We start from the raw sequence: 14,727 nt of genomic DNA, 5'->3' as shown, positions 1-14,727 counted from the left end.
GGCCTGCCTTTGCTCATCTTGCTATTGTTGATGTTCATTGGATTTTTGATATTCTGCTTGGGCAGGTTATAATGGGATTGTAAGCCTTTCTTGTGAGGCAGCATATATTGTACTGAGGCATCAGGAAAACAAGTAACCAGCTTTCCGCTGAACTCACCCAGTGCCCCTACTTACTCGTGCAACATCCGGGATCAAAGGACATATCCCACAGTCTCCCGGCTGGAAATCATCTCAAGTATCACAGCTAAGATCTGCATTGTAAGGGAGCAATTGCTTTCTTTTTCTTTTTTAATTGCACACACGAGCCAAACTGCATGATAAATGTTGTGTTGCTCCAACTCGGAGATCAGAGCAGGTCTCAGAAGCAATCATTGCCTTGCATTGGCTTCAATTGATGAAAAAACAACAGAATTAGATCAGCTCGGTGTATCTCAGAGTCGCAGCTCAATCGCAAAAGGCTACAGCTCGCAGCACCCGCTATTCCTGAGATTACAGAGGAATGCTTGGAGTTTTTATGGCAATGTTGCAGCTCCTCCCCGGCAACGGCACTGCTCCAAGAATACGCCTCTAAAAATTAGAGCACCTCGCAACAGGATTTTGATTTGCTAGTGCTTAGAGACCCCTAAAATCTTGTGTATCACCAATGATTTTTGCTCCTAGAGCATAGGGAGAAGCAGAGAGGTGTCACAAGCTAAGGCGGGGGTATAAGATATGGGGTATATTATTTCAAGAAAAAAGAAAAAAGGGTGAACGGCTATGCGGTGTAAATATATTATGCAGAAGAGAGGAGTGTGTACTCAGCGACTACCTTCCAGGCACAGCAATTGACCCCCTTAACTCACCGCACTCTAAAGCCGTCTAATCCCTGGGTTCTGGGCACCCCAAGTATGGCAAGCCCGGTGTCCACAAAAGTCCCTGCAGCCTCAAAAGTGTCAGGAGTCACAAGGCGAGCTTCAGTGATCTCCCGCACCTGAGTGGCCCGGACTCTCCTGCAACCAGCACCTGACCCCACGTAACTCGCAACGTATCCAGGGAGTCGAGCCTTCCTCGTTCCTCACTGCTCCACGCACACGTTAAAAGAAAGGTCCCTGGACTGGCCTACCGAATGGACATGGATGAGGAAGCATAAAACCTGTAACTCTACAATGCAGAATAAAATAGACAAATATACCATGAATACCTCGGCTAAACCCCCCAACTCTGCAGATAATGTGGGAACTGACGGTGCGGCCGCTGAAACAAACCAGGCTCTGTCTCTCACAGACATCATGGTGGCCATTGGAGAATCTAGGGCATCAGTGGAGACAAAACTGGATGGCCTGACCTCTGAAGTCTCCTTCCTGCCCCAGGAGTTGCACAACTTGACGTCCTGTGTGGGGGAAGCCGAACAGCAGATCTCGGACACCGAAGAGGCGGTCAAGAAACTTGAAACATGGCAGGAATACATGGAGAAGAAACTCACTACCCTGGAAGCAAGAGCAGAGGATAGCGAAGGCAGATCTCGCCGCAAAAAACTGCGTATTCTGAGGCTGCCGGAAAAAGAAGATGGAGCATCCATGGAATTGTTCCTAGAAGGCTGGCTTACTGACCTCATGGCCCCTAAAAAACTCTCCAACTTTTTTCCATCTAGGGGGCACACAGGATCCCAGCTGGCAGACCGGTGCCCGGAGCCCTCCGCGCACAGTGATTGCCAAACTAATGAACTATAGAGACCGAGACATTCTTCTTCACATGGCACGAGCAACCGGCCCGATCACATATAATGGCAACTGCAACGGGTTCTTCCCTGACTACACGAAGGAGGTCCAGAAATCCCTGCAGTCCTATGGCTCTATTAAAAAGAAACTTGCATCTCTGAACATCAAATATGCATTATTCTTCCCGGCCACCCTCAAACTATACTACAACAACACAGTCCATGTAGTCTACAACCCGTGAGAGCCTGGGAATGGCTGGAAACACAGGTCTTATCCTTCTCACGCTCCAGAGATCATAAACCACAGAAGGAAAAGGACTGGGATAATCTGCACCACGATCTAATCTCCATACCACACAATGGAACTAAGGAAGACAACCCACCTGGGGGTGATGTTGGGCTATGAGACATCCAACAGCCCTCGCCTGAAGTGGGTGATGCCCCCTCAGCTTCCTTCCCCTCCCCCCTCTTTTCCTGATCAATAAATAATTCGACCAGCAAGAGGTAATTTCAAGATGAGCAGCCCCCGGTGAGGACAAGGAACGGCAGACTAACCCCTGGGGAGTTCCCCAAAATAGTTCACATGGGTTCATGTTTTTTTATGTTTGGGCGACAGGTGCTTCTAGTTGGGGGGGAGTACAGGGTGGCGGGGGTTTATGGGGTACAGTTTATTGGTATACCCAGTGGGCTTGGAATCAGGTTCTATAATTACACAGCAGCATGGAAGTCGGGATGCGATGCCACAGCGGAGGCTCGGGGCTCCGGGGGCTAACACGATACATGATCCTCCTTGAAATCACACACAGAACACGCTAACAGAACACAAGTAGGCCAACTGTCCTTTCTATCATGGAATGCTAGTAGACTCAGTTCTGGTATTAAAAGCAAGTTAGTACTTCAATACCTCAACCGCTATTCTCCAGATATGGCCTTACTGATGGGTACAAACTGTGGGTTCTTTAAGAGATCAAACTACTCGCACACATACCAGGCTGGCTTCTCGAGCGGTGCTAGGGGCAGGATGATACTTATCCACAAGCGAGTTCCCTTTCGGGTCACAAAAGTACGGTCCGATCCTCGCAGCTGTTTCATGCTGGTATTGGGGGACATTAGAGGGGAGCAGTGGGGCTTTATCGCAGCATACACCCCTCACCCCTACATTTAAAAAATAACTCTTGGGGGAGCTACGGTTGGTATTACTGGAAGAGTGGGCAGATGCATGGGTCTTGGGAGGTGACTTCAATGAGCTCATGGAGGTAGCTCAAGACAGATCACATAAAGGGAACTTGGCTCTGGGGGTCCTGACCGCACTGTATACTTTCGCCAAAGCAGCGGGAATGTTAGACACCTGGAGGACACTGCACACCACCGACACTGGGTTCTCATTTTATCCCACTGCACATAAGTCACTTTCAAGAATTGACTATGCCTTCATCTCTTGTAACATGTCCCATAGGCTCATATTGGCAGAACTCCTAGCGAGAGGGATATCAGCTCACTCTCCCCTCCTCATAACCCTAAAAGGTATACATCACCAACCAGACATGATCTGGCGCCTGAACACGTACTACTTGGGATTGCCCGAGATAGCAGAGGGGCTCGTGGGTAAGACCAACAAGTACTTCAAATTGAACAAAGGGTCTGGGGACTGCCCAATCACAATGTGGGAGGTATATAAAACATTTCTCCAAGGGGAGGCCATCTCCCTGGTGTCGGCCCATCGTAAACGCCACCATCAGTAGATCGCAGATGCAGAAAAACTAGTGTCTGAGCGGGAGGAGCAACTCCTAATGCTTTAGATCGCAGCATCAAAAGAAGCCTTAAAATCGGCCCAAGAAACCCTACAAAATATCACTCTACATACGGCTAGGACTGCCCACTGGTCGACCAGATGCCAGATCTATGATAAAGGGGATAAGGTAGGCAAGACTCTGGCATGGCTGGAAAGGCAGGAACACAGTAAGGGACAAGTGTGGGCTATACGATCGGCGGATGGGGAATTATTGACGTCAGACTCTGATATTACAGAGGCCTTTGTGGACTACTATGAACAACTTTACTCCCCACCGAGGGAGGGCCCTATACCGAGCCAATCTAACTTTCTTGATACGGTTGACATCCCGCGACTCTCGAGAGAACAGGCAGAACAACTTGACTCTGAAATCACAGAAAACGAGGTCCAAGTCGCTTTAGCAGAGCTCCAATCCGGGAAGACTCCGGCGCCCAATGGCTTCCCTGTTGAGACATGGAAATAGCTGGGCGGCACACTGACCGGACACATGCATCGTATGTTTCTTCGGAGCAAAGAAAGGGGCATACTCCCCTAGATCTTAGAAGAACATGCATAGTGGTGATCCCTAAACCAGGAAACCCCCAGAATGTTGTGCATCTTAAAGACCTATATCGCTGATAAACGAGGAAGCAAAAATCCTCGTGAGAATCCATGCCAATGGATTGCTTGGTGTGATTGAGGCACTCATCCATCCAGACCAACCATGGATTCATGCCCAACAAATCCACCCGTATGAACATACGTAGACTTCAGCTGGCCATAGAATGAGCCCCAGAGATATCTGACCCGCTAGCCTTACTGGCGGTGGATTTCGAAAAGGCATTTCATTTGGTGGGGTGGGAAGCCCTTTGGGAAATCATGAGCTGTATGAATCTCAGGCAGGGTTTTATCTCCTGACCAAGCTCCTCTGCGACTACCCAGAAGCGATGGTTTCTCCTTGTCATTGAGCCACTGGCGATTAGACTCAGAACCGATAGAAATTGGTCTGGATTAGCCTGGCCGAAGGGGGGGAGACAGAGTGTTGCTGTATGCAGACAACCTCCAGATCTATTTTAGCACATGTGATCTCCTGCTCGATCGTGTATCAGACCCTTAGAGACTACCAGAACTTTGGAGGCCTTAAAGCGAATGTTAAAAAAAAAACTATATACTTCCCAGTCCAGAGTGGGGATGCTGAAATTCCAGAATCCTGCCCATTAACCCTTTCCGTCCTTGGATTTATATACCTAGTTATTCGTAAAAGCCCGGCCCTGGACGACTATCTCCAGCTAAACCTGCAACCAGTGCTGGACAGATTCGAAAGAGGCGTCTCTCAGTGGCGGACCCTCCCGCTCTTGTTGACCGGTCGGGCCACGTAACAGAATACGGGAATATTCGGGTTTGAATCTCTGGTAAAGGTTTGCGAAACCTAGGAAGCATTGCAGTTCTTTGATTGAGGAAGCTGTTAGAAAATCAACAAAAGTGGATATCTCATGAGGGTCCATTTCAATGGACTGAGGACTAAGTATGTAGCCAGGATATGGAATGCAGGTCTGATGGAAAGTACATTTCAATAACTTGGTATATAACCAATGGAATCTCAGGCATTTCAATATTACATGAAGAATGTATCTGCCTTGGAGGACAAAAAGACGAGGATATCGTCCAGATAGATTATAATATACGTATCCAGGATGTCTCCGGAAGTATCATTGAAAAAGTACTGGAACACAGCAGGAACAGTACATTAACCAAAAGGCATAATACGGTATTCATAATGTCCATACCATGCTCTTAATGCTGTTTTCCACTTGGTTCCGGTGCTATGCCATCCTCACTAAGTTATGTGCACCACATAGGTCTAGTTTTGACTACCAGCTACTATCTTGGGCTGGGTCCAATAGCACCTGTATTAAAGGCAAAGGGTATTTTAATTGTAATTGGTTATTTATAACACGCTTAATTCTCAGAGGTTTCTAAACTTGGACCCGGGAATCAAACCTGTATTGCTCCATGTCGTCTTACTTCCAAGGCGAACGTGTTGCCCCTGTGATATCCTCCCGCCCCTGATTTTTATCTGTTTTTTTATGATAATAGCATTGAGTTGATGATAGTTAGTGCATGGATGGAGTTCAGTTTCATGTTTTTGGGGATAAAAAAGATTGGTGTTCCTGCAGGAGAGGTTGAGGGCCATATGAAACCTTTCTTGAGATTATCGTCTATGTACTGTTTTAGGATTACATTTTCTTTATCTGATAGGGGGTATGCTTGGCTATATGGGATCTTAGCTTTTGGTATCAGTTCTATCCAGAAATCGTATTCTCAATAGGGTGGTAAGTTGTCGGATTCTTTGGGATCAAAAACATCATCATAGCCCTTATATTCATCAGGAAGTATTTTTTGTAACAACAATATTCTTTGGTTTTGTACAATAGAAAGAATCTGTTGTGGAACCGAAGGCTCTTTCTTACAACCTGGCATGCAAGACGGGTGACATTGTTACCCTTGGAAGGTCAGTTTACTTCCTTTCCAATCGATGAGAGGATTGTGATAATCTAACCAAGGCAATCCTAGAATAATTTGAAAGTGGGTGGATGCAATGGCATCGAAGGTGATAATTTCATTATGCCTCTTGGCACACAGTATTGAAAGAGGCTTGGTGTGCAATGTAAAGGGACCTGAAATCAATGGAGAACCATCTACTGAGGGTATTGGTTCTATGGTCTGCTTGTTTATTAATGACAATTCATTGAGATGAGCAAAGGCAATATGTTGCTCCCCAATTTATTAGAGCAATAACTCCTTTCCAGCATTGATCTTGTACCAAGAGTTCTACATGAATATAAAAGTATGCTGATGTGGCCGGTGATAAGGGACTGATGACATAACGGAAATCAGTGTTAATAGGACCCATCCTGTTATTCCCCTTTAAGGGCCAGTCTATCGATTTCGCGATTTGACCATGGTTGTCTTAGGGCAAGATCGTACTGTATGGTTTGGATCACCAGAATAATAACACAGGTTAAGCCATTGTCTCTTTTGCCTTTCTTCTGAGGTTTCAGTACCTCTGAGTCTACCCAAATGCATGGGTCCAGAATTATTAGAGGAAGAAAGGATTGACTTTTCACATCATGGTATGTATCTTTGTAAATCGGGCTTCCGCCTGCCTAGCCTTCTATCTTGGTACCTTTGGTCTACCTTGATGACGAGGGCTATGTAATCCACCAAATAGTTGGGAAGATCTACTACATGACATAGTGCATCTTTCAGTTCTTCTCTCAATCCTCTGTGGAATATCATTATCTGTGCATCTTCAGGCCAAATGGTTTGGGTTACTAGACCTTTGATATGGATAACGTAATGAAGGAGATCTCTATTCCCTTGGCGGATGAAAAGAAGTTCATTTCTGATAGATTGGTATGTTTCTTGGTGATAAAACATTGTTTAGAAGGCTGCTAAGAATCCCATATAATCTGTCGAGAAAGGACTATTGCTATCAACATAAGGGGTAGTCCAAGCAAGAGCTATATTTTTTCAAGGTTGAACAACATAAAAGCTACCTTGGTTTGATCAGTGGTATACAGCTGGGGTCTGTTCAAAAAATGTATTTTACATTGAGTGAGAAAAGATTTGATTTCTTTAGGGTCCCCCGTACTTGGAAGGCATGGGAGGTGAAGGAACACTCTAGGATTGATTAGTCACTGGTAAGGTAGTAGGGGATATGAGGGGTTAACTTTCAGTTTTTTCTGGGGCACTTGTGCTGCCTGAAGCGCCACCCGATCCCACCATTAACCTCCAAGGGGTACTAGTAGAAGTAGATTTCTTAACTATTTGGTGTACTGTGCCTTGCAATACAGACATGGATTGAAAAAGCACGTAATTTTCCTGCCTAGAGTTTGTGACTTTTACCTGAATTTTTGCATAGTAATTGACATTTATTTTAGTAATGATTCCATGCTCAGGAGAGAGAATTAGGTTCTTGCAATCTGTTGTGATCACAATGAGCTGAGGGTCTCACAGAAGCACAAAGAGATACGCAGCATACAAGTAAAAACACAATCCACTGGTAAGGTATGACTACACAGTGGAGTGTCTTCCTTCTGGTGGAAGTGTTACTGGACACACCGCCTATCAGATGTAGGGAAGGACTCAATGGTACAGGAGTTGCAGAGGGGAACACGGCAAAGCAGGTCAGTATAGTGCTGCTAGGAATGGCACAGGAAACAGTCAGAGGAGCAGGAAGCGCAGCAATATACCTGGAGGTAGTTATGACTAACAATGAAGAAGATGAAAATACTTTACCTCCAGTCTGCTCCACAGAAACATACAGGGTAATCCATAGAAATTCGCACAAAAGTGGCGCACGCGACTGGCGCACAGCATGCCCGTGCGAATGTCTGCGCCAGCCGCGTGCGCTAAAATCGATTTCCGCGCACAGCGTATTCATGGATTTTCGCATCCAAAACCAGCCGTGGCGCAGCGTGGCGCAGCGACCCTGCAGCAGCGCCAGTTACGCCCCCAAGAACACCCTTGCGCAAGGAAAATCCTTCAAAATCCCCAAATAATCGCAAAGGGCTGCGCTAACCCTGGACCAGTTCAAGTGGTGAGTCGGTTCCGCAGGGCTCCACCGGAGGTGTCGTCGTGCAGGTCGGCTCAGCGTTACCCTCGTCGGATTCTTAGGTCCTGTGGCGACTTCTGAAGATCCAGTCCCAAAAGCCCTGCTTTTATGCAGAAACCCCCCATTCATTCAGCCTAGCTGTCAATCAACACATGCTAAGTGGTGAGCGGGAAGGCTCACCACTTGGGCCAATCACTCCAGAGTGCGACCGGCGTTGGCAAGGCAACTCGGTCCAGGGTGCCTAAACCCCCTCCAACACCCCTGTGGTAACCCAGACAGAATGGCACCACTTTGGAGGGTCTCTGTAAAGAGCCCGCCAAAAGTGAAACAAAGGGCTCGACCTTTGGTTTCGGAGTTACAGAGACAAACACAGACGCCATTTTACAAACCGAGTTCTGGCAGAAAATACCATCCGATAAACCTATTTAAGATAAGTAGATCAGTGGTACGTTAGAGATTAATGAGAAAAAGTATCAATCTCCAACAATGGGACGAATCCCATAGGGTTATGGTCGGGGTCGAACATAAAAAGTAGTTTCCACTGCCACCAGCCAAATCTCGACGAGGGGGGACGGGACAGTGCCCCCTCGATTAACAGATCCAGGAGTAATCGAATTACCCCTACTAGCACGTCCACAATAAGGTGGTTTGTACTAGTTCTGTTAGTAAATTTAGGTCTAGTAAAGCCAATGGTGACTTTACATGCCCGGGGAGACAGTAGTCAGTCCCTGGGTATGGAGTCTATGGTGGAGGTCCGCTAGGACCCCCCAGTGTTACGGCACGTAGGGTGCGGTGTAACACACATAGAAAAACATATGAGACCCTATGGAGTAAAAGACCCCATAGCCCATAGAACACATTGACATTCAAAGGAATTACACACATTCATGTCCAAGAGTGGGAGGAAAAGAGTCTCACTCTTGGCAGGATGGAAAAAACAAACTCCAGAAATCCAGAAAAGCTGCTGGGGGACTCACTAGGTTAGGAAATTCAGCCTAAACAGAGAATTCTCCCTAACACACACAGACATGGACAGCATACATGTACATGGCATCAGCCATCCCACACCCATGTCCAGGAACAGAGACTGGCATGCTTTCATGTGGCCATTCCGCATAGGGCAACCCATGTTGCATTTGAACACATGCACCAACCATGTGGTTCACACATTACTAGTCTCACATGCATGACGTCCCTGCACACACACATGCATACATGGCCTATGTCACACATACAGGCAGGTATCAGACAACCAGCACACTGCGACATGCCCTGTCTCACACAGCAATGCTTGGCCACTTACCGCTCAACTCCAGACAGGTCCGCCTCTCAAGGATCTGGGCGTGGAGCACTGGGCCTATGCGTTCCAGGACCCTCATCTGGATGGTACTCATGCGGCCCCGGCCCCCCTCCACAAGGCGCCGGGCCTTCAAGAGGGTCCTGGACCTGCAGTCATCCCAGCGCTTCTTGACATGTTGGAAGTCGCGGACTGCCACCCCCTCCGCGTTGATGGCAGTCACGATGTCCGTCCAGATCCGAGTCCGTCCTTCCTTGTTGGCGCGCTTACTTCCGAAGAGGGCATCATACTGCCCCAGGACTTGCTCCACCAGGACACCAACTTCGGTGGCAGTGAAGCTGGTGCCCCTCTGCCTCTCTGGCCGGGGGTTGTCAGTGGTGCCAGATGTTGCGGTGCCCGACATGGAAACCCCAGAGGCAGGAGTGGGTGGGCAACTGGGTCCTGGGGCTGGGCTGTGGAGCGATGGTATTCCAGTCGGGAGTCTTCTGTTCCAGCAGGGGTGGACACAGCAAACGTACCCCTGCAGATGGCTGATGTGCAGGCACCAAATGGCAGGGCACAGTGGCAGCAGGCAGGCAGGCAGCAGCAGATGGCTCGTGGGAGGCTGCTCGGGGCTCTGGGGGGCAGTAATTCGGCCTTTTGGGCAGGAGCGTGGTCTCCCGTGTGCTTACGCGTGGCCAGCTTGATACGGAGTGATTTGGCATGTGAAAATCCTGCACGTCTGCGTGTAAATCGAGGAAAGGCCCTTAGCGCGTATGCACGTCAGCACTCATATGCGATTTCATTGGACCAAAGGCCCTTAGCGCGTGAGCGCGTCTGTGACTTGAGGCGCGCGGGTGTTTCCCTCATCACACGTGATGACAGAGCACACGTGGATTTCCACCAATCGCGTGTGGAACTTCCTGCGCACCCCAGAAATACACGTACCCAGGCCAATCGCGTGTACGCTCACTTCCCTCTGATTACACGCGATGACACTCGGACGTGCAGTTTTACCACGTGTGCGCGCATATGCGATTTCATTGGCCCAAAGGCCACCATGCACAGCTGTGACGTCACGCGCATGGCCGTAGAGAATGGCACGTGTAAAAATTAAGAGATACACGTCCGAGTGTCAAAGCGCGTAATTGGTGGAAATGGCCTCATTGCGTATGCGCGTCTGTGACGTGTGTATAAAAGGTACGTGTAGAACGCCATTTCCTTGTACGTGCTTTTCGTGGAGAGCGAGTGGGTGAAATCTGTACTTCTTGTCGGTTCACACGCGATTTACTTCACGGCATTTCCAGTTCGTACTCCCTGTTACCTCTGACAGCTTTTTCTCTTTTCCTCTTTTTCCTGGGCCTGTTTCCTCAAACAGCGTTCCCTACTACTGTTGTCCTGTCTCCTCAGACAGCGTACAATTCTTCTTTTGGCAGGGGTGTTGCCAACGCGCACACACGCATGTTTTTCACGCTTTTGTTCCTGGCGGACGGTGAGTCGCGCACATATTTAACATCTGTGCTTGCCCCGTGTGTCGCGTACCCCTTCAGAGGTCATTCTAGGCTGCGTGTGACACGCATACGTTCATTCCTGTGTTCCTGGGTGCCACAGCGTAGTGCAGGTTTATTTTTCCACGCACGTGGTCTAGGAGGGGTTGCGTGCACCTTACTTCGCTTTTTTGGGGTGCCTGTGCGTTGCGTGACCCATCATATTTCCCCAGGGGTGACATACAGCCTTGCTAGAGCACTAGGGTACGATTACCATCTGGTACCCAACCCCTTTGACCCCCAATTGCCCAGGACAATAGTTCACATCGACTCCCATACGCACAATAACATCAGTGCCATAGCTGGGAGGCGAACAAGCGTAAGGGTGGCAAAGGTGGCCGAGCCCCAAGTGGTGGCCATGGTGGATCCGGTAGGGGACGTGGCCGTGACTTGCAGGGTGCCCCTAGCCCCCCATGTGTGGAGGAGCAGTCAGGGACACCCATGCCCCCCCCCGGTTGAGGTTACCGTGGCTGACACCATCCATGCTCAGCCCTTGTTGGACCAGCCCACTGTGGAACCAGACCTGGCACAGGGTGACTCCATGGCTGACTTCCAGGTCAGCAGCTCTAGGCCACGTGCGCCGGTGAACGTTGGTGTCATCAGGCCACGTGGATCAGGGGCAGCTAGGTCATCTGCTGCCCCGCGTAGGCAGGCTGGGGAGGCTGCAGGGGCAGCTGCTGCTCCATCCACCCCACCTCTCACACACCCATCCAGGACAGTGTCGGTCCAAGTCCATCATGCTGACATTCCCCCTGACACCATCACACTTGAGATAATGCCTGCACCAACTCCCATGCTGAGTGTGCAATCCCACGCTCCTGCCCCTAGGGTCCAGAGCGGCGCAGTACACTCCAGATCCCCACCACCTTCCAAGCGGAAGAGGAAGAGTGCTCATCCAGTAGAGGCTGATGCCCCAGACACGGCTACACAGTCCGGCCCGTCAAGGAAGCCCAGCTTCAATGAGGCCGAAATGAATGCACTTGTAGAGTATGTGTCCGCACATGACCGCGAAATGGTGATTGTTGCAGGATCCAAGACCACACCTGCACAACGTCAGGAACACTGGCAGACCATTGCGGACATCATAAGTGCCCTTGGAATCGTGAGGCGCACAGCTAATGAATGCTACAAGCGCTGGAATGACCTGAAGCGCAGGGCAAAGAATAAGCTGGCCTCAAGTCATGCCACAACTCTAGTGACTGGAGGTGGGTCTCCAGCAGATGACATAGAACTCACTCCACATGAGCAGGTTGCTGGGACCTACGTCACGGAGGAACAGATCCAAGGCGTGGGAGAAGTGGCAGATTACGAGGCATTGTCCGGTGAGTGCACATGCATGTGTGTGTCATCCATGTGCATGGTGTGTGTGGGAGGGCTTCTGTTTGGGTGCCAGGGGAGGGTGTGTGTGCCTGAGTGGTTCGGCTCACCCATGTGCCTCTTCCTAAACATTCTTGGCAACAGCATTTGGGTATAGCAGCATCCCTTCCGCCAACATTAGACATCCAGCCCAACACCACGCCAGTTGCCCTTGGAGTTTCATCTTGCCACTACACTGTTGCTTATTTACCTCTGGTAATTCAGGCAGATTGTTTGCATACCACCACTTTTACTCGGGATTTCTCAGTCCTATTGTCACATGTCTGACATGGCTATGGTACAGTGGATTGGCTCAGTTTCGTGGACATGATTAGTTTGGACATGTCCCTGTGCTATAGGACCATTTTTGACTGGCAGCTGCATGTTAAACATTTGAACCATTACAATGAAAATAATCAATCATATGAACAAACTGTACTGAATGAACAATTGGTGACCTCCTCTCCCTCTTCACTTCATGGCTAGGGTACATGCCATCTGTGTGATGGCATGTGTATTTGACCTGCCAAACACTGGCCAATGTGTGATGCCACTGCTAGGCAGCATGCAGCAAATGTGTTCATCTTCCATCTTGGTGTCATCAATGTATGCCATCTGCCTCCCCATCACAGGCAGTGACGGTGCATGCATGGGAGTGTTTTAGTCATGTGGGACATGTGTCAATCAAGTACTGTTTCTGTAGCCTCTCAGCCCTCATTGTGCGCCATAGTGCTAATGCCTGTTTCCATTTGTTTTCTTTTATGTCTTTGCAGGGGAAGACGCACCTGATGCTGCTGGGGTTGTGGAGATGGTGCAGACCCAGGAGGGATCTGAGGGCCGACCGACCACCAGTGAGGGGCGTGGTGTGGTGGTGGGTGAGAACCCACAACTGCTGCAGGTCTTGCTCTCAAGGGGTGTCTCTGGCTGCACCTCCCCCGAGCTGTACTCAGGTGTTGATTCGGATGATGAGACCTACGTGCCGTCGCAGGTGAGTGTTCCTGGGAGGGATTCTGTTCTGTCCGACCCACCTGCACCAGGGTTAGAACCCTCAATGGGGATGTCAGTGTTGGCAGGTACGCCTTTGGTGGTTACGGATGCAGGGTCACACTCCACGACATCTGATCCTGTTCCTGGGTCAGCAGATCAGGGGGGGAATGCAGTCCTGCAGCCTCAGGCAGTGCCGGCACAGCAAGGCGCAGTTCGCCTTGCCCCAGACAGGTGTGGTGCCCGCCGACGTGGTGGCCGTACGCCACCTGGCAATACCGCATGGGAGCAATCCATTTACGGTATGGCAACCCAGCAGGCAGCATCATCAGAGATGATGGCTCAGGCCATGGATAGGGTGGCCACTTCCATTGTCCCCCCCGAAAGGCCGATGGAGCGACTACAGCAGGCAACTGACTCCATCTGCCAGTCACACAGGGAGGACATGTTGGTGTCCGACAGGGACAGGCGGGCGGCACTGGTGACTCTGCAGGAAGCCATCTCCATAGAGTCCCAGGGCCACAGGGAAGTCCTGAGGCTGGAACTCCTTCACTTCAGGACGACTCTTGTTGAGCTTGAGGCTTCAACAAACCAAAGGACAGAACAGCAGATGGAGCGTCTCACCCGTACGCTCTCAGCTGAGATGCAGGCAACTAGGGCGGAGGTCCGGGCATCCCGTGAGTTGTTGCATGGGGACCTCCGCACACTTATCCTCCAGAACGAGACCTACCACACCCGCATGCTTGCAGCCGTGGAGGAACAGACTAGGGCTTTGCGTGGGCTGCCTCCCATAGTGCCACCACCTCCGGATGCAGCTGCAGAGGGTGAGGATAGCGACAGCAGTGATACTCCCACAATAGGGTAGCCGTGTAGGCCATGAGCCCATGGAGGTGTTTTTTTTTTGCAAGATCCACACAGGTGGGTTTTGGTGTGCACCGACCTCCTGGGTGGCCTCCCCAACCCCCCCGGGCCCATTAATGGCCATTTTTGATTTTTTTTTTTTTTTTTGGGACAGTGTATTGCCTTGTGTGGCTCCCGTGGGCATACGCTGCATTGTGGCTGGGCACATGCAGGCTTGTCATGGATTTGGTTCAGATGCTTGCGTTTTTGTCACACACACCCCTCCTGCTTCCCGTTTCCATGGTCTTGCAAAGGGTGTGCACAAGTGACATTGACGTACATGGTGACATTGGACTCCCATGAGCTGTGTGGGCAGTCTGTAGTCAATACTGTGTATACATTCATAGTGCATATTGTTGTTGTATTGTACACTGCGTGGTGTATTGATATGTGCCTCTGCATCCATCTCATCCTCCATATTTGCAGGTCCATTCCTCATGTCTTCACAATGTGTTCCACCTTGGAACTGGAGTCCATGTTGTAAGCAGTGCACCTACACTCTTGCGTGGCGCTAACATTGTATACTTGGAAGTGTTCGGAGGGCTGTCATCATAAGGTGGTGAGGCTAGCTAATTTTTA

This window comes from Ambystoma mexicanum, chromosome 2q (genome assembly GCF_040938575.1).
Source record: "Ambystoma mexicanum isolate Mex_15411 chromosome 2q, UKY_AmexF1_1, whole genome shotgun sequence".
Lineage (NCBI taxonomy): Eukaryota > Metazoa > Chordata > Amphibia > Caudata > Ambystomatidae > Ambystoma > Ambystoma mexicanum.
Note: the sequence above shows the minus strand (reverse complement) of the source record.